The following is a 26,981-nucleotide window of genomic DNA, read 5'->3' as shown; positions in this document are numbered from 1 at the left end:
TTAATACCATCACTTGGTGTGAAGACCAGCAGACATGGATTAAACAGAGTAAGACACATTGCTGCAGTGATTGTAAAAGAAGCAATTCCTTAAATGAGAGATGAAGCAGGCTTAGGGTCAATGTCTGGGAGCAGGTTTCTACTGTGACTATTCACTGTCTTTAAGGAGGAACTAAATTCTCAAATCAATGGAGTAAAAATTCTGCCTCCACTGGAATCACTTTTTGAAATTTAGAAAGCCTTCACAGTTTTGGAAGCAAAAATTTCTTTTCTTCCTCTCTCATGATGTTTACTTTTCTCCAGGAAAGACTGAATATAATTGAGTGGGCAAATTAAATGCATGTTTACAGATGCTGCAGGACTGCAATATTTGACTCTTCTGGCAAACTATAACTACTGCTTTCCTTTCCTGCTGGTTACAAATATCTCCATGCTAGTTAACTTGCTTTTTCTATCCATCTCTGGTTGTGTCTTCTATTTTCTAAATATCTCATCCCTTTTTCCCTGGAGAAAAGTTGAAAAAAGGTACTGCAGGGTTAGTGAGACCATGCATATTGCAGCAGCTTTTGGTAGAAACTGCTTCTAATGAGTGAAATACTTCCACTTCCCTGCCATCTGAAATCAGCATTTCTAGCTGAAGAGGTGGAGCCTAGCATGACTGGTTTTGTCTTGGGAAACACTGGCTATAAGTAATAGCTTCACATTGCTGTGCTGCCAGACTGGAGAAAAGACCCTGAGACCAGAGAGTGTTGATTTCAGCGCAGCAGTGCATCTCCATTGTTTTCACTGGGATGGTGCCCAGTGTATAAAAGCCTAGATGAATATTAACAAAATTATTTCTTTCTGTCATAAAAGATTAGTAGTGATGACCCTAGAGGATTAAAAGGACCAGCATACGTGTGGTGGGGCAGTTGTTTGCTTTGGGATCTAAGTTGCTTGGAAACTGTTCTCCAGTATTCCCTGCATGTTGTTAGTGCTGATGTAGAGATTGAGGACTATGTTTCCACTTTGGGAAAAACTGCACCTTAGAGGAGATGCTTAGAAGAAAGATACCATGTCAAATCTTTGAGTCACTAGTGAACTCAGTCTTTGGAAGCACCCTGTCCAGCCAGCAGAGCATTTGGCCAAGGAAATATACATCTGGGTTCTTACCTCAGGTTGGTCCTGAAATGAACTGGCTTGTATCTGTTTCTACCTTTCTTGCTTTTTCTAAGTGGATCATGTTGCAAACTATTTGTGCTCAGATGGCTTTCTTAAAGTAGATGCTATAATTTGGTTCATTGTATGTTACCTTTTGTGTCACCTTCTTTTAAGAGAGACTTCTCTTAGGGGTGTACTGAAAAGCAGATTTGTTACTATGCTGGCTTTGTTTTACCTGGGCTTCTTTTATCCTCCCTCTTCCCTTCTTTGATATCCAGATCAAACTTCTTCTAGGGAACTCCCTCCATCACAAGGATGTTTCTATCTGTGTTCCTGCCCATTCATCACCTGACCTCCCCACTCCCCAGCGAGTGAGAATCAGCATGTTGTTGCTTTTAGTTTGGTAACACAATTATATTTATCATCCAGAGACCTTCCAAATCAAATGCACATCTGAGAAGGAATTGCTGTGTTTCCAACGGGCCAGGTACGGAGTCTCTCTTCTTTTTTTTCTTTTTTTTTAATTTGTTTTCTTTCGTTTTCTTTTTCCTTGTTTCCCTTTTTCATTTTTTTCTTTACTTTTTTTCTTTTTTCCCTTTATTTCTTTTTTCTTCTTTATTTTTCTTTTTCTTTTTTCCCCTTGTTTATTTTTTCTTCTTTTTTTTCCTTTTCCCCCTTTATTTCTTTTTTCTTTCTTCTTTTTTATTTTTTAATTTTTTTTTCTGTTTGATGGCCACTTGGTGCTTCATGCATGTTGAACAGATGATCTTCTTTCTCCTTTTTCTGGTAAATCAATGCTAGTGCTTTGGAGCATGTGTGGTGGGTCCCAGCAGCAGCAGCATATGGTTTCTGAAAATGGCCTGAATCTTTTTGCAAGCTGATTCTTAGTCCTAGATCTGCTGCATGCAGTGGGTTGGGAAAATACACACAGAGTGTATAATGCTGTACTACTGATGTCAGAAGACAAACATGGCATTGTTAATAGTTCTGCTATTATGAGAGAGATGTCTATGTAATAACCTTCAAAAGTCTGGGGTTTTTTCTCTACTGCTGGAGATTCAAATAATGATAGAAGAAGAGTGATCCAGCTACTAACTCCTCAAGGACATGTAGAGGTACTCTGTGCAGGTAACAGACTTTGCAACTGTGTTTTCCGTCTTTTGCAAGTTTCCTCATACATCACCATGGAAGGTCTTTGTGTGTGTTCTGCTGCTGTGGTGGTGGTGCCCAGCCTTCCAGGACACAACTTCTAATGGTACCAGAGACCCTTGTGGGGCAGCACCTCTAAACTGGATGGGCCTTGCCCTTTCTTGCTTGTGCTACAAGTATGGCAACCTCTTTTACTATCTTTCATTTCTGCTGCCTCTACTATGTACTTAAAATGCAGTAACCTAGGGGAAATCACTGGCATGGCATGGATATCCTAAAGGAGCAAGTCTTTTTTGCCTTCATTTCATAAAACATATACATGTGTATGTCTAGCCTCAAAAATTCAGGGGAAGTGTTTTGCTAGCAGTCTTAGCAAGCTCCTATAATAAGGCTTCTTGGGGGATTTTGTAGCCCTTTTCTATTATTAGGTAAGCTTAGCAATGCAAAGCTCTGCAAATCACATCGAAAGGACACAGTGTGCAATTAGAGATGCAGAAATGTACAGCAGAAGTGTGACTGCTGAAGTCTGAACATATAACTACAAAGATCTAAGCTGTACTGTTTTGTCAGAGATATTATTTAGCTGTCTTCCCACAAATATTCAATTTTCACTTGTATAAAAATAAAGCCACAGTCGAGGAGGTTTCTGTCACTGTGGGAGTGCAGTTAATCACCTGAGCAGCCATGGTGCGTGCAATCCAGTGGCTGTATCTCATAACACTGACCTAAGGCCAGGTGTACCAGAGGAAGATAAGGAATGAAATAGGAGCCCAAGGTGTGGATAGAAGTATATCATACAATTTTGTTAGATTTCCTGTACTGACTGTGGCCAGAACACTCCAGTAAGTTAAAATTTCTGGGTGGAAAGGTGGCTGTTGTGTCAATGATATCACAGATTTTGCAAGGCAGGATTTTCCTCAAAAGTGCTAAATCTGGTGCTTCAGTTTGGGTGTCTGACGTGAAATATGACACCTGTTTAAATGGGTGTACTTTGCTTTTGCATCTAATATGGAGACTACTGAGTTTGTGGTACTTTGTTGTATTGGTTACAGTGTGAACCAATTATTTCAGGATGTCAAAGAGTACTTGACCCTGGTGTTTTAGAGAGATTGATCATCTGAGCATCTGTCATTCATACAGTCCACTCAGTTGGAGGGGATAGGAAAGGGGTTTGGGTTTTGAGGATTTTCTGCTTGTTTCCTGGAAAGCTGTTGAGTTGATGGTTTCCCATTCATCTCAGTTCCATGTATTTCAAAACAAAACTAGCTCAGTGCTCTCACAGATCCTCCTTCTCACTTTTTAAGAAGCAGATCCTCAGGTGACCTACAGTCAGAGTTACGACCACCTAATGCTATATGTAGATGTGCCCCCAGGTTTTCTGGTATGCAGTAGTTTTCTGAATTTTCTATCAGAGGTTGTCTAGAGTAAAAAGAATATAAATTTAAAATGTTGAATACAAGCAGGAAAAGAATCCCTTAGGGCTTACTTTACACAGGGAAATGAACTGGTAGAACGACAGTGGAATAATTATAATTATACCACTGTGGCCTAGCCATAAATGAGATGGAGTAATTGTATCAGAGGCATCTTACTTTTATTCTCAAATACAGTGCTCATATAGGGAGTTATTCTGCTAGTGCTGCAGCAGATTATTACTATTATTATTATTATTATTATTATCATCATTATTGTAGTTATTTATTAACCAACATTTAATTTAGCACTTCCTTTTTTTGCCCCACGGATTTCAAAGTGCTTGAAAATTAAATCTGTATCATTATTCCTGTTTAAAGTACCACTGTTGTCCTTCAGGCCAGTTTATATGAACTCTTAAAAAATCTTAACACTTTCTTCATTCATGATCATAAAAATGAAAAGAAAAAAATAGGCACATACCCAAGTATTTTTCCCTTGCGGATCACCTTAAATATATGTAACCAAGAGCCAAAAAGATAGGTTTTGTACCTGTCTCGGCCACTGACTCTCTGTATGTGACCTTGGCCAAGTTATTTTACTTTTACAAATGAGAATAATAGTGCTGACCTTGCAGAGGTATTATGAGGCTTTATTTCTAAAGCTCGCAAAACCTTTTGAGATCTTAAAGTGGAAGGAGATAGCAAAGTTCAAAGTACAACTAATATTAAACACATTTATCATATGGGTTGGATACAAATGTTTCAGCCATCTGATCTCAGTCATTTTCATTTTTAAACTTCAAAACATAATTGAGATTTAGTTTCTGCAAGTTTCACTGATTGCTTCATTTCCAGTGTGTGGGTGATACTGTACATTCTCTTTTCCCTTCCCACAACCCTGCAGAACACACCTGTGGCCAGCCTCTATCCATTGCTCTTGCCTCCTGGCCCTTCACCAATAGCTGGAAGATGATGTGGCAGAGCTGACAAGATCTGTGTTGTTAGGTCACTGATCTCTGCACTGAAGATTTTAATTAGGCTCATCTTCTGGGCCTTCAATGGCCTAATTGTCTCGGGGACTCTTGAATCTCTCTTTGTGAGAGACAGTTGCAATCTTTGCAGGGGAATGCTTATGATACCTTATTTGTTTGATTTCTTAACACCATGAAGGGATTCCATAATGGCACCTCATTACTATCTGTAGCTTTTGCCTGCTTGTTTCCATCTTCAATGGCTACTGTGGCTGGAAGCCTTCCCCGTGCCTTCCAAAGCAAATACCACACAGTGAATCGTTTTCCCAAGGGAAAGTGTCAAGCATATCTCATATATCAGGAGATGCTGGTGGGAAAAGAAGTATATAGATCTTTTACTTGAGGCAATGTATTTTACATGTTTCCTTAGGAAAGAAATATTTAAGTGAACAGTGGCTGGTAGCTCAGAAGCACAGCCCCTCTGTATGGACTCCTTGGTGACTCCTACAAAACAAACAAATTGTAACTCCCAATCATAAAATCTTAGCATGGTTTAGGTTGCAAGGGACCTTTAAAGGCATCTAGTCCAACCCTGCAACAAGCAGGGACACCTTCCACTAGACCAGGTTGCTTGGAGGCCTGCCCACCCTGACCCGAGTGTTTCTGTGGATTGCAGCACTCTTTGTGCCCTCCAAATTGCCTGGTGGAGACAATTCACTCCCTTTGCTTACTTCAGGATGAAAGATGCTTGTGGAGTTCTGTTTAAATGAAGCCTTTGTGCTGATTTATCTTCCAGCCCAAGTCCAATACTGTTTGTACCTGAACAAATAGGCAATTATTAAAAGCTGAAGGTCTCAGGTTTTGGCTGCACTGTTTGCTCTGCTGCATCATGAAGACCCTAACTTTATTTGAGAGATGAGGGAAAAGTAGGGAATGACTGTTGGCATTATGGTGTTGAATAAGGTTTATAATAGCAATGATCCTCCATGAAAACTGTTGTTATCATAGTTAATGTCCGCTTTGTCAGTGCGTTAACCTTCCTTGGCTTTGCCTCGGGCCATTAAATGACCAACCATTCATTACACCAGGGAGCAACCTGTTTCTGGGGGAATATTATGGAGTTCCTTTCCTAAGTGAAGCACTTGAAATATCACATATGTGTCACTTGCTACCTCTTATGCGTGGGGTCCTGTCCCAGCTGTCACACATGTGAACTTGGCCACAGAGAGAGTTCTCTGTTCTCTCATGTGTCCCCTTTTGTGCTCTGGATTCCACTGATTCATGTCTTCCCACGGTAAGCCTGATTCCAGGTGATGCAAATAGGATTCTAAGAGGAAGATGGAAGATGTGTGTTTATGAGTTGATTTGATAAATTAGGAGAGTCATACACACAGGTGCTCTTTTCCTCCGATTTTTGTAGTTTCCACTTTTTCTGCCTTTCAGTTTCCTTTGTTATTTTTCCTAAAACAGTTGAGTTTTCACCCAGCTTTCAGTGGAACAGTCACTCAGATACACTCAAAAGATCCCCAAAGAACTACTTTAGTATTGGCACTCCTCCTACTTTGACTTGCTCTTTTCCCCAGAGATTGACTCATTTCTAATACTTTTTACCCTGTGGTGCTAACTTTCCTAGTTATCTTTTTTGACAACTGAACATAAGTCTTAGTCTTCTGCCTTTGAGCTTGACAGTTACTTTTACCATGTCTTCTATTGTCTTCCACTGTTCCTTTGCTTTTCTCAAACGGCTGAAGTTAAGTCTGTCACTTTTCAAAGTGAATAAATGATCTCTGGGAGAGATCTAAATCCTTCTTCCCCACTGAGGAATTTGTGCTGTCATGTAGCATTGGGAGTTGTAGCATCACCACAACACTCATACTCTCCATCCGATATTCCTTTAGGCCTGGCGCATCTGGACTGGCTTTCTCCAGGTCAAGAATTCTACTACATACCAGAAGAGTTGTTCATACACTATAGGAAATGTGGATCCCTCCATGTGTCCCTTTGCATCTTTATTTTTGCTTGTATAATGTTATATAAAAATATTGAACTTTATGCCCTTTATCCCTGTAAACTGGGATATACAATCTTGTATACAATCTCTTGTGTCAATCTCAGAGATTTACAGCTTTGTGTAAAAAATTCCTGTGTGAATTCTTCTGCTGATAACCCCTGCTTGCATTTCAGTCTTTAAAAATTTGCTAAGGCAGGGATCATATCTTTCCAAGTGTCTGAAAAGCAGCTAGGACATAGCAGTACTTCTTTGTACCAACATTAAAAAAAGAGAAAAATACAAGTTCTGCCTCATGATTAGGATTACAAAGGTTGTAGTGGGAGCTCTCCCTGTTGAATATTGAAATCTGTTTGAAAAGATAATGCTAGACAGCACACTATGGCAGGAGTAGCAAGAGGGCACACCAGAGTTCCTGGCACCTCTTTGCTCTAAAAGGAAATGTTACCTTCTGCTTCAGATATGTAGATGCAGGTGCTTTTTATGCTTCCTTAGCAATTCAGAAATGAAAATGTAGAAAAAGGTTCTCCTTTAGTGCCAGCCACTCGTAATTGCACCTCTCTATCTCCGTATGGATTTCGTTACTTTTTAAGGGCTCCCCCGCTTTCCTTCCCTTTTTCTGGCATGGTAAAGTGCTCTCACACGCTGCTTGGACACTCCCGAGTGCTGCTCGCCGCAGGTGTCAGTCTGACAGTTTATGAGAGCTCTTCATAATCCCGTAAAGAGAGAGGAGAGCACTTGGCAATGCACAGCCAGAGATGCTGCTTAGCTTCATGTGCTCTTCACATGCAAATGAGGGAGGCTGCTTTCACTACACAGGCCCTTCAAGGCACAGAGAAGTGCAAACATTTTCAGAGTCTGTATCTGGTAAGCAAACATCCTTAACTTTCCACAAGTGCATCTCCCTTGTCTTCCTATCAAATAAAAAAGCAAGGAAACTAAGTAACTAAATAAATAGTTATTAGGAATAGTTATGTTGACAAAACTAAATTAACTAAAGAGCTAAATAACAAGATTTCCATTCTGTCCTTCTGTGAGATCCCAATCATAGCAGGGAAGATCCAGAAAAGAAGCACATGCACGAGAAGTTCAGTTGAAAAGCTGCACATCCAAGGAACTAGGGCATAATGAGCTTTGAAACCATGTGGTTTTAAAACACAGTGAGCCTAAGACTTGTGTATTTGCTTCATAAGACATTAGGATGCACTGGTCCATGTTGTCCTTGCTTTAAAAAAATTGGAGAGATTACTTATTTTTTCTTTAAAAGCACAACCAGAGGGGAAAAATGCAAAAAAATGAAACAACAAAAAAAGCCACCCACAACAAGAAAAAAAACAAACTAGGGGTGTGGTTCTCAGCTTTAGAAACCAGTGAGTTAGAAGTAGAAAAGGCATTGCTTATTAGTAGACTTGGTATAATGACTGTCTTTAGGATACTTATTTATAGCACAAATAGCAAGGGGATGAAATATTCAAATTGCAATTCCTTCTTGCCTCTCTTCTACATTTAATTTACTTTTAATATAATTATTCATTACTTAATATAGCCAAACATTATTTGCCTAAGTGTCTGTGGTATAAAATGTGTTTATCCAAAGCGAGGTCATAACACTCTGTTGTTTCTGACACGTTAAACAGTACTCTGTTCTGCCGAACCTTTTACTAACATGCCTTATTGTGACCTCCCATTCCTGTCAGATAAATAAAGGAATGTGAGAGCATGTTTTTAGATGCTGCCCTGCCTATCTCTAGATTCATAAAGCAGTGCTGCTGGAATTTTGGGCAATGCAAAGAGCTGTTTGCTACTAGCCACGCACACGGCATTCCCTCACCCAGACCCATGGAAGGTCATTCTCACAAGCAAGAAGACAGTGGGAGGGGGGTTAAAAAGTCAAGGTGCTCACTTTCTCTTCTTACTGATGTTAAGTGCAGGAGACACAAGCATATCCTTTGGAGCCTGTGGAAGTAGAGCAGTGTTTTAGCAGCAAAGAATGGAAAACAGCCCCAGGATGGGCTCAAGTTTTGTAATGTTGAGATGTGTCCAGTTTTGGTAGCTAGATTTCTCTGGGTGATGCAAGTTCCCACAGTTCTTGCCCCTAATTAGCATCATATAGAAACAAAGGCATTATAATTTGTACTTTTAAAACTTCCAAGTGGCATATTAGCAACTGATACTGCAGGTATTGGGCAACTTTCTCACAGTTTGTGCTAGGCAGGGCATTTGGAATTAAAATAGAAGATGGGAAGCTAGATGGCTTTAGGGATTGGTAATACAAGTATTACCAATAATACTTCTGTGTCATAGATGAGAAAGCAGTTGAGGAAATGTTGTTAGCTGCTTCATCATGGTGTCTCAGGAGAATATGTAGGCTTTGCATCAGTTCCTTGTTCTTGAATCAAGGAATGCTGCAACAAATACAAATCCTTCCACTGATTTTATTGACTTTGTGGCTTTGGCTAACCTCATGCAGTTTGGGTATATGCAGTTTGCATCTGTGCAAACTGCATATCCCCAAATTGTAAACTCTCTCTCAAGGAGAGTCCTGACAGAAGGGCCCAGCCTGAGGTCTAGTCTCTGGCTTGGAGACAGTCCCTCTCTGTCAACATTTGGCTGTGTCTGTGGAATAAGGTATGGAAAGCAAGTGTTGTTTCCTGTCCTGTGGATTAATAGACAATTTCCTGGGAGTGGTAATACAGCACATTAAAGCAAATAAAGACCCCAAATCAAAACCACCAACAAAAATACCCATTATAATAAATATCTATGTAAGTAGTGCATATCTGAATTGACAATTAGGTTGTTGCACCAGCCTATGTGTAATGTTCCTGTGTGTCATTCCTTCCGCTGCTGATTCTTAGCACTTTTTATCCAAGGCTCTCAAAGTCACAGTAATGAATTAAGCTGCAGAGTACCCCTGCTAGTTAGGTAAATGCCATTTCTATTTCCACAGATGGGGGGAAATGAGGCACAAAGAGGTTAAGTGCTTCACCTAAGGTCATGCTCTAATGCATCATTGTCCTTGTTCTGCATGGTGAGGGCTCAGGTCCCCCTGCTGGAAAAACTGCTCAGAACTGGTTTCTGACTCTGAGCATATCTGATTAATCCCATTCATACAGACAAAAAAATGAGAACTGGAATTATACTCTTGTCCTTCAACTGCCTAAAACAGAGATCTTAAATTGAATTATAGGATATTTGATTAGCTATCTGTAGTAATGATAATTAATTAAAGACATATTAATACCTCTCTATGGGTCTATCCAGTATGGAGAAACATAATTGTTGTGTATTACATCTATGTAGCAAGTGCAGTCAAAACTGTCTTACAGCTGCTGGTTCTAGGACACAGAAAAGGCTTTATGGTGCCTAGAAGCTTCCTGCTGCCTGTCTTTGGAGGTTTTAGGGAGATGAACAGCATTCCTGAACATAGCAGTACTCTGTTTCTGTATTGATTAAACTTTTACATACACAGCCATCTTCCAAAATTTGTCATTCCCCTCCTTTCTCTTAGCCCCATAGTTTCAGGAAATGGCTGTCATCACTATTTTGATGATGAGGGCAAATGGCTGAAATGACAGAAACGTCATTCTGTTTGCAAACAAGATAAAAGGAAGCATGAAACTCAAAAGCACTTTCAACCGTCAAGTGGAGAAAACTGTCACCAGATCAAGATTTGATGGTAAAAGATTCCATTCCTGTTTTTATTTTGTATTCAGTCAGAGGCAGGAAACAACTAAGACTAGAAAAAGTAAGTTTCAGGATCCAACACCCATAATTCCCTAGGGGCTGGTAGTCTTTTGGTTTTACATATGTATTTTTTATTTATTTTACACAAGAGTATGCAAGATGTGCACATGATCATACTGTCTTCTACTCCCAAGGGGCTTCAAGCCTGTTCTTCAGCTCATGATCACAGGCCCTATATGAAAATACTGAGCCTCTTAATGTGAGAGCTCTAGGGGACAAATCTGAACTAATGAGACAAAATTTTGTCAGTCAGGTATCTTGTAAAGGCTTTGGTTTTGGTGGAAAGATACGACTGTCTCCAGAAATACTTTGCCAAGAGCTTTGTTTTTGCTGCCTTGTTTTCCACCTTGTTGAGTCTCTGGCTACTCAGTGGCGAGCGATTGCTGAGCTGTTGCCTTCTCTCACCTCTGTGCATGATGTACCCATGGCTCCCACCTCTCTGCTTTGGGGCTGTTAGGTACAGTCCTGGCATATGAACAAAATGCTTCACTGGTATTTGAGGCTGGGTGCAACTAATTGGAAGATGATCTCTTGTTCCTCATCTAAAGAGAATGAAGGGACGGAGGGAAAGGAGAAGGATGATACTTATCGTCTTGCTCTGCCTGTCAGAATATTTTATCCTGTCTTATGCATGTGTTCACATGATGTATGCTTATGGTGGCATTATTAATATCTTCCTGAAATTGCTGCTTCTGAAACTTCCTGGGGTATGATTTGTTCTTTTCCTTTAGGTATCTGTTTGGCTAGAACTGTGTCCTTCTAACTTCATCTAGAAAACAAAAATCCAGAGTAATGCTTAGAGGCCAGAAGAAGGAGGGTACGAGAGTTTCTCCAGCAGGGCTTGTTTTTACATTTTTTCAGAGTTGGAAGGAGCAGCTGTGTGTTGTTCCTGCACTGGTGTTCTTACTCTCTCATATATGCCTCCCTCTGTCAGGGCCAGCTGTAGAAGCAGGGACAGAAGAAGTCGCATACCCTTTTTAAATCTACAGGTCACATATCATCAATTACTTTTTGACAAGGTCAGGCAAGGATCCTGAGAAGAGTCAAACTCCCTAAGTAAATCAGGGAGCCTTCCCCCAGGTAGCTGATGTGTACTGATGGACTCTGAAAATTACTGCAACAAACAAGGTTTCTCTTTCTGGCCCTCCAAGTAATAGTTTTCTGGTGCAAATGAAGTAGCTTCATCAAAAAACCCCAAGACTTCTCAAAATAGAAGATGAAGTGAAATAAGTGCAATTCTTTAAATGATTTATACTGGAGGGTATAAAATTAACCCTTCTGCTCTACATATACTCTGGTTGCAGGTAGTAGTTCTTTTTGGCTGTTCAGATGTCAGATTTTTAAAATAAAAACATTCACTGTGAAGCACTTCAGGATTTCCTGGCTAGCTGATACAAATGTTTGCTTGTCTTCAGGTACATGGATTTGTCCTTGCTTGTATTTGTGTTCTCTTTTCTTATTAACATACAAATATAGGCAAATATCCATGTTCCTTCTTCCTAATTTTTTGGGCTAGCAGTTATTGTCAAAAACACAGGAGGCTGTGATTTTTGCTTCTGGTCTCTAGAGACTGCAGTAATAAAGACAGCAATGTTGTGACAGCATTTGTAGAGCCAAAGATTGTAAAATGTCCACTTTTCCTCTGAGAAGGCCTTTATCCCTAGGAACTCAACACTAACTGGTGCCTTCATCTTTCAGGTGAAGTGCAAGCATAGGGTTACAGGGATGAAGCTGCTTCCTGTCCTCTAAAATTATGCTTTTGCTTTATATTTCTTAAGTACCACTTCATTAGAAGTGGCTGGAGGAATGAATATAGTTTCTGCAAACATATATGCTCTCAGTTAATAGATTTTTCTGAACTAAAATATTGAGAACAAAGTCCTTCACAAATGTATCCAAAGGACAACAACATGCTTAGGCTCCGGGGCCTGAGGTTAGATACGCAGCCCTAAAAGTAAATCAACAGATAATGTGTCCTCATTGAATTTGATGGAAAATAGATAGCTAAGTTCTTTTGAACACTTGAACCTTAAGCAGTTGCAGCAAGGTGACATCCTGGAGTGTGGTAAAAAGGAGAAGCTGGAAGGTATGATTTTATTATTCAGGCAAGTCATGACAAGGAGATGCACAATAAGGGTAGAAATTCTTTTCTCCAATATACAGAAGCAAAAGGTTAAGGCTCAATAACATTTCTTCTTTCTCTTCTTCTTCTTATTCTTTACTAAAAAGATCATTCTGGAGACAGGGAAACAGCAGTGCTGAAGTCACTCATAAAGATTCTGACAGAATAAGAAACAGAATCCAAATTTACTAACTCTTAGTACAGTGCTAGAAAAGTAACTTCCACAGGACTGTGCAGACAGATTTAGGTATAGGGATGAGAATGGGAGGAATAAAAATGTGCTTCTCTTACACTGGTTTTTCAGGTGCTGCTAACAAGCCCAGTAAATATTTTAAAGTTTTCTTCTCTTATGTAGACAATCTTGGAAAATCACCTGCTTATGTAAATCTGTTGGGCTAGAAACCTAAATTAACAACTATATTGGTTACTGGTGGAGGAAGATAAACAACAGTGATTAATCAAGCTCAAGAAAAGCCAAATTATGTGGCTCTGTGGGCCCCAGGAAGTGGTTCCAGCCCTCTCTGTACTTACCCAGACAGAATGTGTTTATTGACACTAGTCAAAGGCATCAACTGAGCAGAATTGCCCCACACCACAGGCGATGGCCTTGGTGAGTGGAGCCAGGGTTGCCCCTGCCTTCTTAATTTTACCCGCAGATGTTGCAAGCCTGATCCTATGGGCATCTCTTCCCCTTCCAGGGACAGGAATGGTAAGGTCTTCGTTGTCACCTATTGGATGGCAGCCTCAGCTCCCCCTATGATGTTGGAGCTAATTGTTCGCTGGGGATGATCTGAGTTCCTGAGATACTGTGTAGGTTGTGCCAAGGTATTTGGTTTTGCCTTGATTAAATCATCGCCTCTCCTGAGAAGCTATCAGTGGGTAGGGGTGCTAGTCAAGAAGGATTTAGCTTTCAAGACACCATTGTCAAACCTGTTCTTAAGCATTCACAAAGTCCTTCCGGCTGAGCAGTTGCAACTTAACTTTAGAGTTGCATATCTTCAATCTCTGCATTATGGAATGAGTAATTCTGTGTGATTCACTCCTTGTACAAATGGTGACCTCACCATGTCTCCAGCACCAAAAACTATTGTGTAATCTCTACATCGTTTTCCATGCTTGGAAGTCTTATCTATCCAGAATCCCTCCCTTCCTTCATTCCTAAACTGCCAGTGAAGGACCGGACACAGACCAAGACAAAGAAAATAAAGGGTGAAGAGCTCTCTCTTGACTGTTTCTGTCTCCATTCAACATCAGTGTGTAGAATGTGAGAGAAAAACCCTGCAAAATTATCCATTTTGGTGGGACCATTCCTTTCTGCAGGAGTTCAAAGTGCAAATTAACAAAAATGACAAAAAAAGTTGCATCACTGAGTCTTTTTTGCTGTTTGAAAATGTGAGATTGTGGATTGACTTAAACCACTCTGTGTAAGAAGATGGTCCATTGAAAAGTTAAAAACCAGAATTTTGGTGGTATTCCCTAAATTTCTAGGGAGCCCTAGTAGTATTGCTGTTTTAGTAGGAAGGATGATACTGCATTCAGGGAGAAGTGTGAAAGAGGAGATATCACCTGAGGAATCTCCTTTTGGTAGTACATCAAGGGACATCCGCCCAAGGTACCCCTCCTTGGCACATCATATGTCACTGGTCCTAACCAGGGAGCTTCCAGGGAAATACCCTTCCTTGGCATTTCAGTGATCCCATACATGCAAAATCGCCACAGCTTCACTTCAGGTGCAGGTGTATTTTTTGCTTTTTAGATATTCAGCTCTGATTCAAACGTTGTTTGAGCCCTTCAAGGGATTAATATCAGAAATAATGAAAAAATGCTGCAAGGAGCAGATACCTTATCCTTTATTATTTTATTTTCATTTCCTTAACACATTAACAGTGCTAGCCTGTGATTTAAATTTCAGGGTTTGCTCATTTTAGAGGCTTTTAGGAGGGAAGGATATTTTTCTAGTGCCTGACCAAGTGCTGTCACACATGGAGGAAAATCTGCAGGTTTACTGAAAACAGCTCAGGTATTGTCAATGGAACATAAATAATTAATTCATAGCAGCCTTCAAAATGGTCATAAAAACTTCCTTTAAAATTTCTTACATTAGAATTTTTTTCCCTGTAAAATTGGTTTAGAAGGATAATTGGGATTTTTCTTTAGATGTCTTAGAATACAGTTTTAAAAACTGTTCTTTTATGGAATGCTTTTTTATTTTGAGAAATGTATTGAATGAGTTAATCTTGGGGGAGAAAAAGGAAGACTGACCTAAAGTGGATTTTTAGAATGTTTGCTTAGGAGCAAATTTTGAGCATCGGTTTTCTGGTTTAGATTATTAACTTGCATACCTGCCTGAAGATCTGGTAAAAAATAATCTTTAGACTAAGATGTCTATTATCTGTTATAGCTCTGCTCATTATATTCACTTTTCTGTCCTGCTCAAGGCCATGCATAAGCTCATGGCGCTCAAGGCTTGCTCGTAAGTGATTTTCAGAGCAGCACCTTTCCACTGGTGAACCATGACAATGACAGTAGATGATGGCATCCTGGATGTCTGCTCTTCCTCTCAGTGCTCCAGTGACATTAACCCTGTTGCAGATGGTCTGCATCCTAAGTGGCACTGCATCCCAAACCAACTTATTTTTGTCCCAGTGCTTTTGGGCTTGGGGTGGAGAGTTGAACACTGTCTCCATAAACATCTCTGATAAAATGGGTTATTAATTTTTTTAATGTTTTGCTGTCAAAAGAGTCATATTATGGGATGTTTGTTTTCTTTTAGCGACTTCCTCCAGCTTACAGAAAATCTTTCTTTGGTTTTCAGCATCTAAATCTTCCTCATAGATACACTCACCACATTAGACAACAGAAAAAGTTGGAAAGGAAAACTCTTCTCTCATGTCTCTAACATCACTGCTGTAAATTCTCTCTTCACTGACTTTAGGGCAATGTTTTCATATTGAACGTCTGTGTACTGCTAGGGAAGGAGGGAATGTGGGAATTTGAATATAGGTAGATGTTTACAGAGGCATAAATGGAAAAAAAAGATGCTAGTTACTGCTGAAAGGCCATGCCTGGGATTGGTATTTAATTGCTACTTTAGCTTTTTCATTCCCTTTTTTAAACATCTCTGATGATGATTATGTGCAAATAATGATAGCTCCAGCATACTCTGTATACCTCTTCTGGCACTCCAGGGATGATCAAAAGGAAAAGCAGTGACAACTTTGGTCAACAGAGACAACAAATTTGATTAAATTTTCTTGAAGGACAGGTCTATGATAGAAAAAGGAGCACATTTTACACTTTTTTTTTTTAATCTTTAACACTTTTTCAAATATTAATTTCCAGCTAACTCTAACTGGGACATGTACCTATGCCAGTAAGATTATTTTGGGGATATTAATAATTTTCTCTATGGCCAGTAGGAGATGATGCAGAGCTGAGTTCTCTGCTGCCTGTCCAAGGCTTGAGATAACTTATCAAGTCTTGAGTCACGACACAAGAAAGCATTTTTAATGCTCTTAATGTTCCTGGTTTTTCCACTCTAATTTGTGCTGATCCTTACCCAGCCCTTTCTCATTTGTTTGTGTGCCCATTTTTCTGTGTCTGTCTCTCTCTGTCTCAGTCTTTATCTCATTCTCCCATGCATTCTTTTTGGGTTTCGTCCTCCTTGTGCTTCATCTTTGTCTTAACTTTGTCTCTATTCTTTCTTTCTTGTTTTTCCCTTCATCAATATGTTTTTCTTTAGTCTTTTTTTTTTGTGCATGCATCTGTCTCTTCCTCTGTGCTTTCCCTTCTCTACTCATCCTTTATCTCTTTCCTACTCCTTCTCTTTTTTCCAATTCCATTAGCGAAAGTAGATAATAACTTGTGAATTCAAGTGGAACTTCATTTCTGAAACCGTACACTCGTGCTGGAACCCATTAAGCTCGATAGCGAGAAATGAGAGAAATCATAATTATCAGGCCAGTAAAATACATGAAACATAAAATTTGTCAGGGAAAGTAATTGAAATTATTGGAGCAGTTGGGTCCTGGTGCTGTGCAGACCCTCAGTGATAATGGAAAGGTTACGGGCAATGTTTAGCAATGCTGATGAGGCCCAAGGTGACTCAACACCACCACAGTCAGCAACTTTATGCTCTGCTTACATTAATTTGCTAATCCATCTTTGGAAATGGCCAGGCTTGAGCAGCGCATCGGGGTTCGCAGAACCCCTGCCAAAGAGCTGGTGCAGCCAACGTTGCAAAACTTTTGCTTTCGTTTTCCCATTATTTCACCTCCCTCTCATCTGCTCCTTTTCACATCTCTCTTTCCTTTCCCTTCTTTAGTCATGCCATCCATTTCCCACTGGAGCCATTTTAGAGTCTGTCTATACAGTCACAATATGTCGATTATTTAAAGCTTGTACCAAGGCAGTCCCATCCGTTTCCCTTGCATTCCCCTCCGAGGAGCTGTATGCACTTGCAAACTACAGGGGAAGTCCAGGAGCTGTTGCTGATGTTTCCATTCTCTCTTTGTGAGTGGGGAAGCCAAATCAAAGGAAGCTGCAGTTGTCAATATCCAAGCTGGATATAATATATTTACATCTTTGGCTACACTGTCACTCTTCTCTCAGCCCTTATTCCTTTCTTGACTACGGAGATCGCAAGGGCTTTGGCAGAGATAGTGCAGCTTTCAGTGCAACCAGCCAGGGGATTTGTGCCTATGCTAATTCAGTGTATGCTGAGTATCCCTTTGGATTCTGTGTTATATAATAAAATGTTATTGCATCTGCTTGAGCAAGGCAGCCTTGAAAAATTGGCACGAATGTTGATCCGACAAGGTACAAAATCTATTCGCCCACTCTCATAAAGGCAAACACTAATGAACTATTTGTTCTGGGTGGAGAGAATGATTTTGCAGGGCTCCTTGTTTTTGAAAGGGAAGGAGATGAGCAAGGAGAGAGGGGAAATAGCATCTGCTCCTCTTTAGAGCCTGAAACACGCTGTGAGAATTACTGAATCATCTAACTCCCTCTTTCTTTCTTTCTGAGGGGTTAATATTATTTGGAGAGGATGACACAGTGGTCTGTGTTTTCTCCTTAGAATCACTGTTGGGGGGTGACATGTGTAAGCCCCGATCAGAACTGCCTGGTCTCTTCCTTTCTTTCTGTATCTGCCATCCACCCTATTCCTACATGTTTTCTGCCCAGTGTGTCTGCCCAGGGGTGTATTCACTCTTCAGGAATTTCAACCCAGACACGTGCAGTTCACAGATCATTCATGGGCCATTTTCAGGCAGTCTAAAATGTTCTCTGCAGGGCATCTGCTTCAGTCCCGTCTAGCACAGGTATCATCACCCTGTTCCAGCTGCCTGCTGTCAGGCTCCTGCAGTACAGGTTGAGGCTGTTCATTCTGAAAAGATCTGAAAGCCATCTACACAGCATGGGCAGAGAAATAATCACATTGTTGGAATCCATGTGGCAATAGTGGTAGATTCTGTTACATTGCCTGTAGCTTCCTTTTTCTCTCTTCAGCCAAACTGCTCTGTGCTTTCCCTCCTAACTGGTTGCTGCTGTGGAACCAACTGCATTTCAGTAGCACTGTGTCATAAGTAGTTTTGTGGGCTGCTCTGACAGGAGGAGTCTGCCTTATCCAACTAGATGCACGATTAAAAATGATAATCTGATAAAACAAAAAGCCCTCGCCAATTCTAATGAAATGAAATCCTTTCTCCGACAATCTTTCCCCAGATGTGCTGCTGAGCCTGCCATTTTCACAGCAAATATACTTAGTGCTGCTAGGTTTCCAACAGCAGAAAAAATGGTGTTTAATGAACTGTCCGAACAACCTCTTAGCAGCACCAGTAGGAGTAGCATAGCTTATTAAGGCTGATGCCTTGGCTCAAAGCAGAGCTCCTTATTATGGGGAATATGTTACATATAGCTTGTCCAAGAGGGCCAATTGTAGATATCACTTCTATTACTATTGCCATTAATACTTTATTGATGGTGATTTTAAAACCACTGGGTAGGACTTAGAAGATGCAATTTAAGAATAATCTATGGCATTCTTTATGGCATCTCCCCTGAAACTCTTTTCGGGTGCTGGATTTTAAAAGTGCCTGCGCAGTCCCATCAAAGAGGACAAGAAATCCAGAGCTGTAATGCCAGTAGGTAATAGAGAAGTTATGTGGCATTGGAAGAAAATGAGGCATCATTAGAAATGGCCTGGGAACAAGAATTATCACCAACTCTTGAAATGGCTGGACTGGAATACGCTTTTTCCCCCTGACACTTGAGAAGATGGTCTTTACATTTAAGGGACTGAGGATTATATTGGTATTTCTGTGCCTGGGAGCCTGGTTTCACTAAGTGGAGAAGATGTGAGGAAGCCCGGGGGATGATGGAAGATAGGGGATCATTTCTTCCTTGCTGAATTGTTTTTTGCTTCTGGCAAAATATGGTCCTGCTGTTCTCTGGCAGTGTAACCTCTGCTCCTTCTGCATTGGCTCTGACCTAGCAGGTGAAAAATAGCTTAACAAGAAAAATGTAGTGTCCAGATTCCTATATTTTCACCAGTCCCTTAGAGGCAGTTTTCTATCTTAAGGGATGTCTCGGAAGCGTCTCCAGTGGTGTCAGATATGGCTTCCTATTTTCCTGGGAAGTGGTGTCTGTCAAGCAGTATGCTGTCTCTTGGCATCCTGTTGTCAACACATGAATTTATGATGAGCCTTGTGAGCATCCTTCTGCCCTGAAAGACCCCAACAGCTGAAATGTATTTGTAAGAACTTCTGACATTTTATTTATTTTTTAAACATGAAAAATAGGAAACAGTTTTCTGCTGTCGTGGTTGCAGCAAAATTTCAAGAAATGTTATGAACAGATTTAAAAATTCAGGGGGAAAATTAGGAAAAAAAATAACATTAATAACACTGATTATTTTAAGAGGATGGGGCTTTTTCATTGGTTTTGTGGGGGTTTTTTGTTGTTTTAGTTTTTTTGGGTCTTTTTTGTATTCGCAATAATTTGTCACATGAATGGAGATTCAATAGAATTGCTTCAAAACATAAATTCCAGATTATGGTACTTAGTCCCCTAAGATCATTATGGGAAATGAAATCTTATGTTTTTTCTAAACCTGTTCTGTCAGTACAGCTTTTGTTAAGGTACTCAAATAGGGTAGGAGAAGTAGATTAATTTGTTTCACTGTAGCAAGCTATTTTTTCTCTTCTTATAACACTTCATGCAGTAGCACAATTGAGAACTGCGTAAGTTGAAAATGCTACAAAGTAATGTTTAAATCCAAGAACATATCATTATTTCTGTGATGAAGATATTAGAGGTGGAATAATTCTGAGACCATCTCTTTTTACAAGGGAATAAAAAGCATTTCTGGTGGCAGTGAAGTTTTCTGGCTTCAAATTTTTTTTTCTTTTTTTTAAATTAAAATCAAAGCTGCAGAAAAAGAAGACTCTGAAGTGGTTTAATCTGCACATTTTTTCATTAAAAAAGAAAAAACATTTAGTGGATTTTCATGCGGTAATATGAATCGTCCAGATTTTTTATAATGTACTTAAATTTTTAATGAGACTGATCCTGCAGTCTAATTATTTATAACTTCCACAGCTTAATGAAGTCCAGTGAGAAGGACTGAAAAAATGGAAACATCTTAACCTGAGCTACCAAATAACTATCAGAAAATGTAAGCGACAGGTTTAGCCTGTAAGGGGACACTTTAAATGTTCACTTGTCCCTTTAAATCCAGGAGCTGAGAGAAGATGGAAATAAGGCACTCCAAGCAGGACTCCTGCTTCTGATGCTTTGTTAAAATGTCAATTTTAGGAAAAAAAAATGTCTCTAGGTCAGTCTTTTGAGGTCTTGAAATGTTTCGTCTTGTGTGGGTGCTGCTGGCAAGCTGTTCATAGACACTAGTGCATCAAAGTGTCCAAACAATGGGACATTGCTGGGAGCAAGCAGGAAGATGAATTGCAAAGAAAGTGGCTGCTTAGTGCATATTAAAACAATTCACAGGCAAACACAGGCAGAGAGAAAAGGGCCCAGTTATGATCCACCTCAGCTTTCACTGCTACATGTGGAACAAGGGGTTGTGCATTAGATAAGTAAGTTTTGTCTGTCTGAAGAAAAGTGAACAAAACCAAAAAGCATCCAGGCCCAAGTATGCTGAGTGGGCCTAAGTGTCAGGTGAGTTTCTGCCATCCCTACTTTTTCTTTTTTATGGGTCCTTTAGGGGCCTTGGTGGCATTGTTCCAGACTTCAGCCTTGTGTGGTGGCTGTAGAACAAAAGGGACTGTAACACTGAGAGACCTGGATTGTGCGTCAGTTCTCCATTTGTCAAGCTGCTTTTCACACTCTGCCTAAGCTTTCAGTTGCATAGCTGAGGATGTTGGTGAAACTGTAGTGCTTTGTGACTCAGTCTTCAGCTTACTACAAATTCATGTTTGAATGCTGTGATGATTGCCAGCATGAATGCATACTGCAATATTACTGCTGACTCTTTCCACAGAAAGTGGGTATTTTGCCCCAAGGTAAAAGAAAGATACAAAAACATGTAGGCATTTTTAATAAATCCAATTGTTCTCATATGGCAGAAGTAGATGCAGCCAGTTAGAGCAGGAAAAAACAAATTTCTTGGGTTAGTAATTCCTGGAGTACCTGGCTATTTCCACCTTGGTGCATTCATCCTTCTGGTGTTGCTGGATAGATAACTGTGGAGAATCTCAAGGTCCCAGAGTGGAGAGGCCATAGGGGACTCCTAAATAGAAAATTTAGGAAGAAGAGTTCTACTCAAATCTTGCTGTCTGGATCACACTAGTTCCTCCATCACTCATGTCTGAACACCAGCACAACTGACACTGGAACATCAGTGAAATGAGAAGCAGCTGATGGCACAAGTGCTTTATTAATTGTGTTGTTTCCTGCAGACTGATAAGTGTTTGCCTTGAGTATGTGAGCTTGAGCAGTCTTCCTACACAAAGGTACAGTGTGTTTGCTTTCTGTAGAAACCCTCTGGGCTCCTGGCACAGCTCTGTCCATGTGTCTTAAGAGCAGTGCTGGCAGGTCCCAGAAGGTGGATGAAGGGTATTCTAAAGTTACCAGCAGCACACAGTTGACAGGATTGAGAAGCTGTCCTACTCTTGTTGTTTTCTCATTTCCCCTGTGAGAGTATGGCAGTATGAAGTATGGTAAAGCCCCTGCTACTCTTTCAGGACTTATTCCTTGGATTATTATGCTCCTCCTTCTACCAGTATATCATGCTATTACATTTAAATCACTTTAAGCAGTGGTTCAGCAAAAGCTGTTCCCATACTGATGATTAGACACATGCCAAAGAAAATACCTCTCTGTTGTAGATTCCTGACAGTTTGAAAGTTAATCAGTAGCTGTGTTTTAAGCCTATTCAAGTTGAGACAAATTGTGATAGCTTTCAGTGAACCTTCTATACGCTCCTAAATACGATTTTGTTGTTATTACTTCATTTCGGAAGGCTGGTAAGGCATGTGGATATCTGCCTTTTAGAAAGAGATGGCTGGTTGTATGATGACCTCTCTGTGTCAGTCATTGTTGCCTGTTCCATTTTGTGAAGCACTGGGAGAAGAGAATTGATTTGACAAGTTTAAGATTTCCTCAGAATTAGTTGTCATTCAGAGTTACTTGCTGGCTAACATCCATAAAGATGTTTCTGGGCTTTGAATAATATTTAACTAATAGAGTGTTTTCTATTGGTTCACCAGGTTTTTGATTACACCTGCTAGCTGTGTTTGCAGTCCTAGGTTGGCAGGTGACGCTTTTCTTTGCAAGGGATATTGTGTTGTTTATAATTAATTATAAACTTTCTCTCTCTCTCTCTCTCTCTCTCTCTCCCTCTATATATATATATATATATATATATATATATATATTTTAAGAGTCTGGCAGGAAATTTAGTAGCTGGCGAGTGCTGGAAGTGAACAGACAAGTCATCCTATACAAAACGTACACATTTGTGGAATAATATTTTTGGTGTAATGACTTAAATGTATTAGTTTCCTTGCAAATTTTGTCAGTTCTGCATGTCTGAAGCATCTATGGTATATATTATAATTATATGGCTTTGTGTGTGTACAGAAGCTGCTGAGCTGAGCATCCAAGCTGTGGAGCATTACGAGTTACTAGAGCTTATAGTTCAGTACAAGTGCCGAGGCATATGTTTCCAAAGAAATAAAACCTGCCTTCCATTGCTGCAGATGTGTCAGACTTTTGAGAGGCAAAAATAAAGATCAGTAAATTAACAATCATGTTGTGTGATGAAAACGAGATATCCTCATTCTTTTGGAAGCATTGAAGCATCAAAATGAAGTAACTCACACATATCCAGCAAAGGCCTCATTTCACCTTAGGAGTTTGTGTTTTCAGGTAATAAATATATCTGTGTAGAACAGGTCAGTACCTATAGCACTGTGAGCTTTGTGTTTTGTATAAACCTGCTTGTTACTGTTATAACAGCAGTTATGTTATGAGGGATTTTAAGTTGCTTGCATAGCATTTTAAATGTCCCAATGTCAACTTGGAGGTATGTATTCCTTAATTTTCAATAGCATGTACTGATCACCTCAAGCAACCTGAAAAGTTAATATTCTTGGTGCTGCTCAGGTATCCCAACTTGATGTCATTGAGGGCCACACTGGGAGGGGGAAACCAAGACAGGGGAAAGGGGAGAATTTTCAGTGCACAGGGGGATTTGCACATCTTGATGAGAAAGTACCAAGCAAATTCTCTGGGGCCAAGTGTCCGGGCAAGTTAGATAGAAGTCAGTTGATACAGGAATCTCAGGGAAGCTGAGCTGTAGGATTCTTTCCAGACAGGATTCAAGACTAGACATTATCTGTAGAAGAACACAGCTTCAGATGTCAGAAATTAAAATGAACATTTCTATGGGTTCTGTTGAGGAAGAAGTGGAAAATTCCCATTATCAGGTGGGAGAAGGGTAAGAAATGTATGGAGTATCAGGGCACAAAACCCAGACAAGCCGTGGTGACATTCCAATTTCCCAACACTATTTCTTAGATAAAAATTTCCAGTGAAATATCATGACAGTGCAGCCTACTCCCACATGACATCTCCTACCAACGTGTGGGTTGTGAGCACCTGCTTGCACCTTATGCTGCTCCATACTGAGAACAAAATTTCATTTGGAACAGAAGCAGCTCAAATGAATCAAAAGCACTGCTGCCCTGCAGCTCCCTCTGCTCTCCCAGTGTTGGATTGTCCTTGTAACCAGAAGTATCCCACACCTTTTTGAGCCAGGATGATACTTTGAAAATACCTGTGACTGTCTTTTGTGAGGGAACGTGAGCTGTTCTTTCTTTAACTGCTCTGAGCATTGCTATTACATCTGTTTAATATTCCTGACTTGTTTCAGATCCCAAAGTTTTAGATATTTAATGCAAAACAATAAAGGGGAGAGGGGAAAATCCTCTCACCAGTCATTTGTCTTCATCACAAGAGGTGCTCATCCCTAATTTCCATGGTGATCATGCAATTCTGTGTTTTGTTGAAGCTACACCTCCCTCTCAGTTACAAAGGAGGAGATGCTAAAGGAGAGGCCAATGTAATTACTAACCTTTCAGCTCTTCAGCAGCCCTAGGGCTTATCTGTTTTCATCAAGAGAGGATTGTGCCTAAAGTAAGAGGACCTGACAGTTAAGGGAGTTGTGCTTCATGGAAGGGTGAGGAAGGCAGCGCTGCAGGAAGGGTTTGCTTACCTCTAGAAGACACCAAACAAGAGACCTGAATGGAACATTTTGTACAGCATTAACTGCAGTTGGAAAGGTCTCAGGGCTGGTCCTGCATGTATATTCTGTCTCTCACACGTACTCATACAGGTACTCTCACAGACAATCTGGAATAGCTCCACTCAAATAAGTGAAATTACACATCTGTAAAGCAGGGTGAGGTGGTAGTAACATTGGTCCTTTTTGATGTTAGCTTGCAACAATACATTTTCAACTTCCTTCATATGAGGGTGTGACTAGAGCAAATGAATGAGAATTTAGAGGAGAACTAGGAAAGCATCTAACTTCTGTGAGGGCTAGTACTACCTTATCTCAAAAGGGAAATGTGATGGGTCAGTCCACCTCAAGAAAACAAGGACTGAATCTATAAATCAGCATAAATTTCAGGTATCTGTTTAAAATGCAAGGGGCCAGACATGTTCTGTGAGTGGCAGGACCTTCCCTTTGAATATAAACAGCACAGTGAGACATTTAGTATTAGTATGATCACTGATGGGTATGCAAAATAAGCAGCAATACATAGCTTGGGGACCACAGTCAGCTATGGAAGAAGTGATCACAGCTCTTGAGAAAATTCTTGATTCCTTTTCATTCCTCAGAGGGTATGAATGATGTTGCATAATAATCAAAGGGAAGTAACTGGGAAGAGAGATTATTTATTCTAGTTTACATGCAGTTTCTTTTTTTCCTTTCTCTCACTGTTATGTGTAAAGCAAATAGAAATAAATTAGAGTAAAAGGAGTTCAATAAATCCTATCTGTACTGGGTTCAGGATGGGTCAGTAAGTCTTACACTGAGGTTGACACCAGGGGCATGCTCAGCACAGTCCTAGTCCAGCCACTGAGGTTCCCTATGTGGTACATGCATATCTCACTTCATCACCTATAAAGTATCATTTTTTCCCTAAACCCTCAGTTTGAGGCCATTTGAAGACTTTTGGAATGTTGCTGGTAGGAACATTCCGGTGAATTCTGAGTTGGCTGCAGAATACCGGTCAGACGAGCTTAGGAGCAGAAGTGCTATACTTGTCAAGTATTAATATCACTGAAACTTTCCCAAGATCTTACATATAAATCATTATCTCCTTCCTCCTCTCTCCCCCACACACACCAGCTTGTCTGTAGACTTGGACAGTAACACAGCCACAAGGAAGGATTGCTTCTGGCTTTTGGTTCTGCAACACAATTAATTAGTTATGAAAGTTATTTTAAGAATGTTATTTCCATCCTGTTTCCTATAACATCACAGTAGTGTATGAGATTGCTAGAAAATCATGCAAATTTTGTCATCCATTGCATAACTATTGTGGCATTGACCCTTTTCACCCAAAAGTCATTGCACCAGTCATCAAGTGATCACATCATTGAAGTGTTTATGTATTGTCCACAGCAATTTTCCTCAAAGTACTGTAGAACCCATAATTATTGCAGGGAGAATAACGTTTTATCTATTAGACCTGGAAACACTCTGAAGGATGGTCTATAGCACTGTCAACTTTTACAAGAAAATTGCCAGTAGTTCAATTTTACTTGATATTGATGCAGGTGGGAGACAGAGCAGACAAGGTCGTGGTATCCAGGCTTGGATTTTATAACAATTTCATACAATACAGTGCAGTATTGGTTTCAACAAATATTAGTAAAAATGTCAGGGTGAAATCCTTAGCCCTATTAAGAGTTGGACACTTGCAAGGGTTGGTCAGCTGCGTTGTATGTGAGTGACTGGGAATGGTACAGTTGGTCTAATGAGCTTCTTGCTTATACGATGAATAAAAACTAACTGACTGAACTAGGTCTGAAAATTAAGAACTAAAGTTAAAAGCCTGAGGAACAGAGTAATTGGATTTGTGGAGGTGATCTATCTCTTCGGACTTATTTCTTCCGACTTGCCTCCTATGGATTTTTTGATTGATACACCATTTGGAACTGATAGTGGGGTGACAGAGGGTGCAACAGAGGAGGCAAAGAAAAACAAGTGAATTATTTCTGTCTGTGTCTACTTCTAATTTTACAGAAATAGCCTCTGACTTGTGGAGAAACAAAGCAGGGACTCTCATCAGTGGGAATTCAGCAAGAGCAACTGTTTGATATGGAGGCAGAACACCCCTGACCCAAGGCAAAACTGAGCTGATCAGAAGTATAGTGTTCATCTGCAAGTCCTCACAGGCTGAGAGATACTGCTGTTAACACTCTTTGTAAATCAGGACTTCACATGTGAGACTGGAAATTTTCAGGGAACATCCTATGAAAAGCAAAGCGGTGGCACCTCTTTGCTTGCATTTAAAATATTATGAGAAAGAACTAGAAGAAATGGTTGTAAGAAAAAATGATATATTATCTATATAATATATATATGCAATATATAATAATTATCTATATAGAATATGTTACATATGCCTGGAAACTCTTCCTCTTTTGTTCAATATAAACATTTCAATGTCACAGTTTTGTTTGTTGTGCATTATTTTATTTTACCTTAACAAACCTTGTGGACTTAGAGCTGTCATCTCCTAAATCTGAAACATTAACCACATACATGAGCATAAATAACAACTAAGAAAAGGTTGAGATATGAGCAAAATGAAGAAAAGTTGCAAACATGAGTAGATGCTCGTGACTGCATTGTCTAGAATATAAAAACAAAAAAAAAAGTTGACAGTGTCT

At 39.9% G+C, this 26,981-nt stretch overlaps 1 long non-coding RNA gene across 6 annotated transcripts in view; it reads left to right on the top strand.

Moving 5' to 3' along the window:
* The window catches only part of LOC135294638 (uncharacterized), a 155,482-nt gene extending 128,723 nt beyond the window's left edge, over positions 1-26,759 (top strand). For 5 of the 6 annotated variants that reach the window (XR_010356728.1, XR_010356724.1, XR_010356729.1 and 2 more), the window contains one exon: positions 26,332-26,759. This is a non-coding gene — a long non-coding RNA (uncharacterized LOC135294638). Of the gene's footprint in view, positions 1-1,568; positions 1,627-26,331 lie in introns of all 6 variants that reach the window. The other variant, XR_010356726.1, reaches the window with a different exon arrangement.
* Positions 26,760-26,981: the final 222 nt, after the last annotated feature.

The sequence above is a fragment of the Passer domesticus genome, chromosome 2 (genome assembly GCF_036417665.1).
Source record: "Passer domesticus isolate bPasDom1 chromosome 2, bPasDom1.hap1, whole genome shotgun sequence".
NCBI classification, from domain to species: Eukaryota; Metazoa; Chordata; class Aves; order Passeriformes; family Passeridae; genus Passer; species Passer domesticus.
Note: the sequence above shows the minus strand (reverse complement) of the source record. Positions and strands in the feature narration are given on the sequence as shown.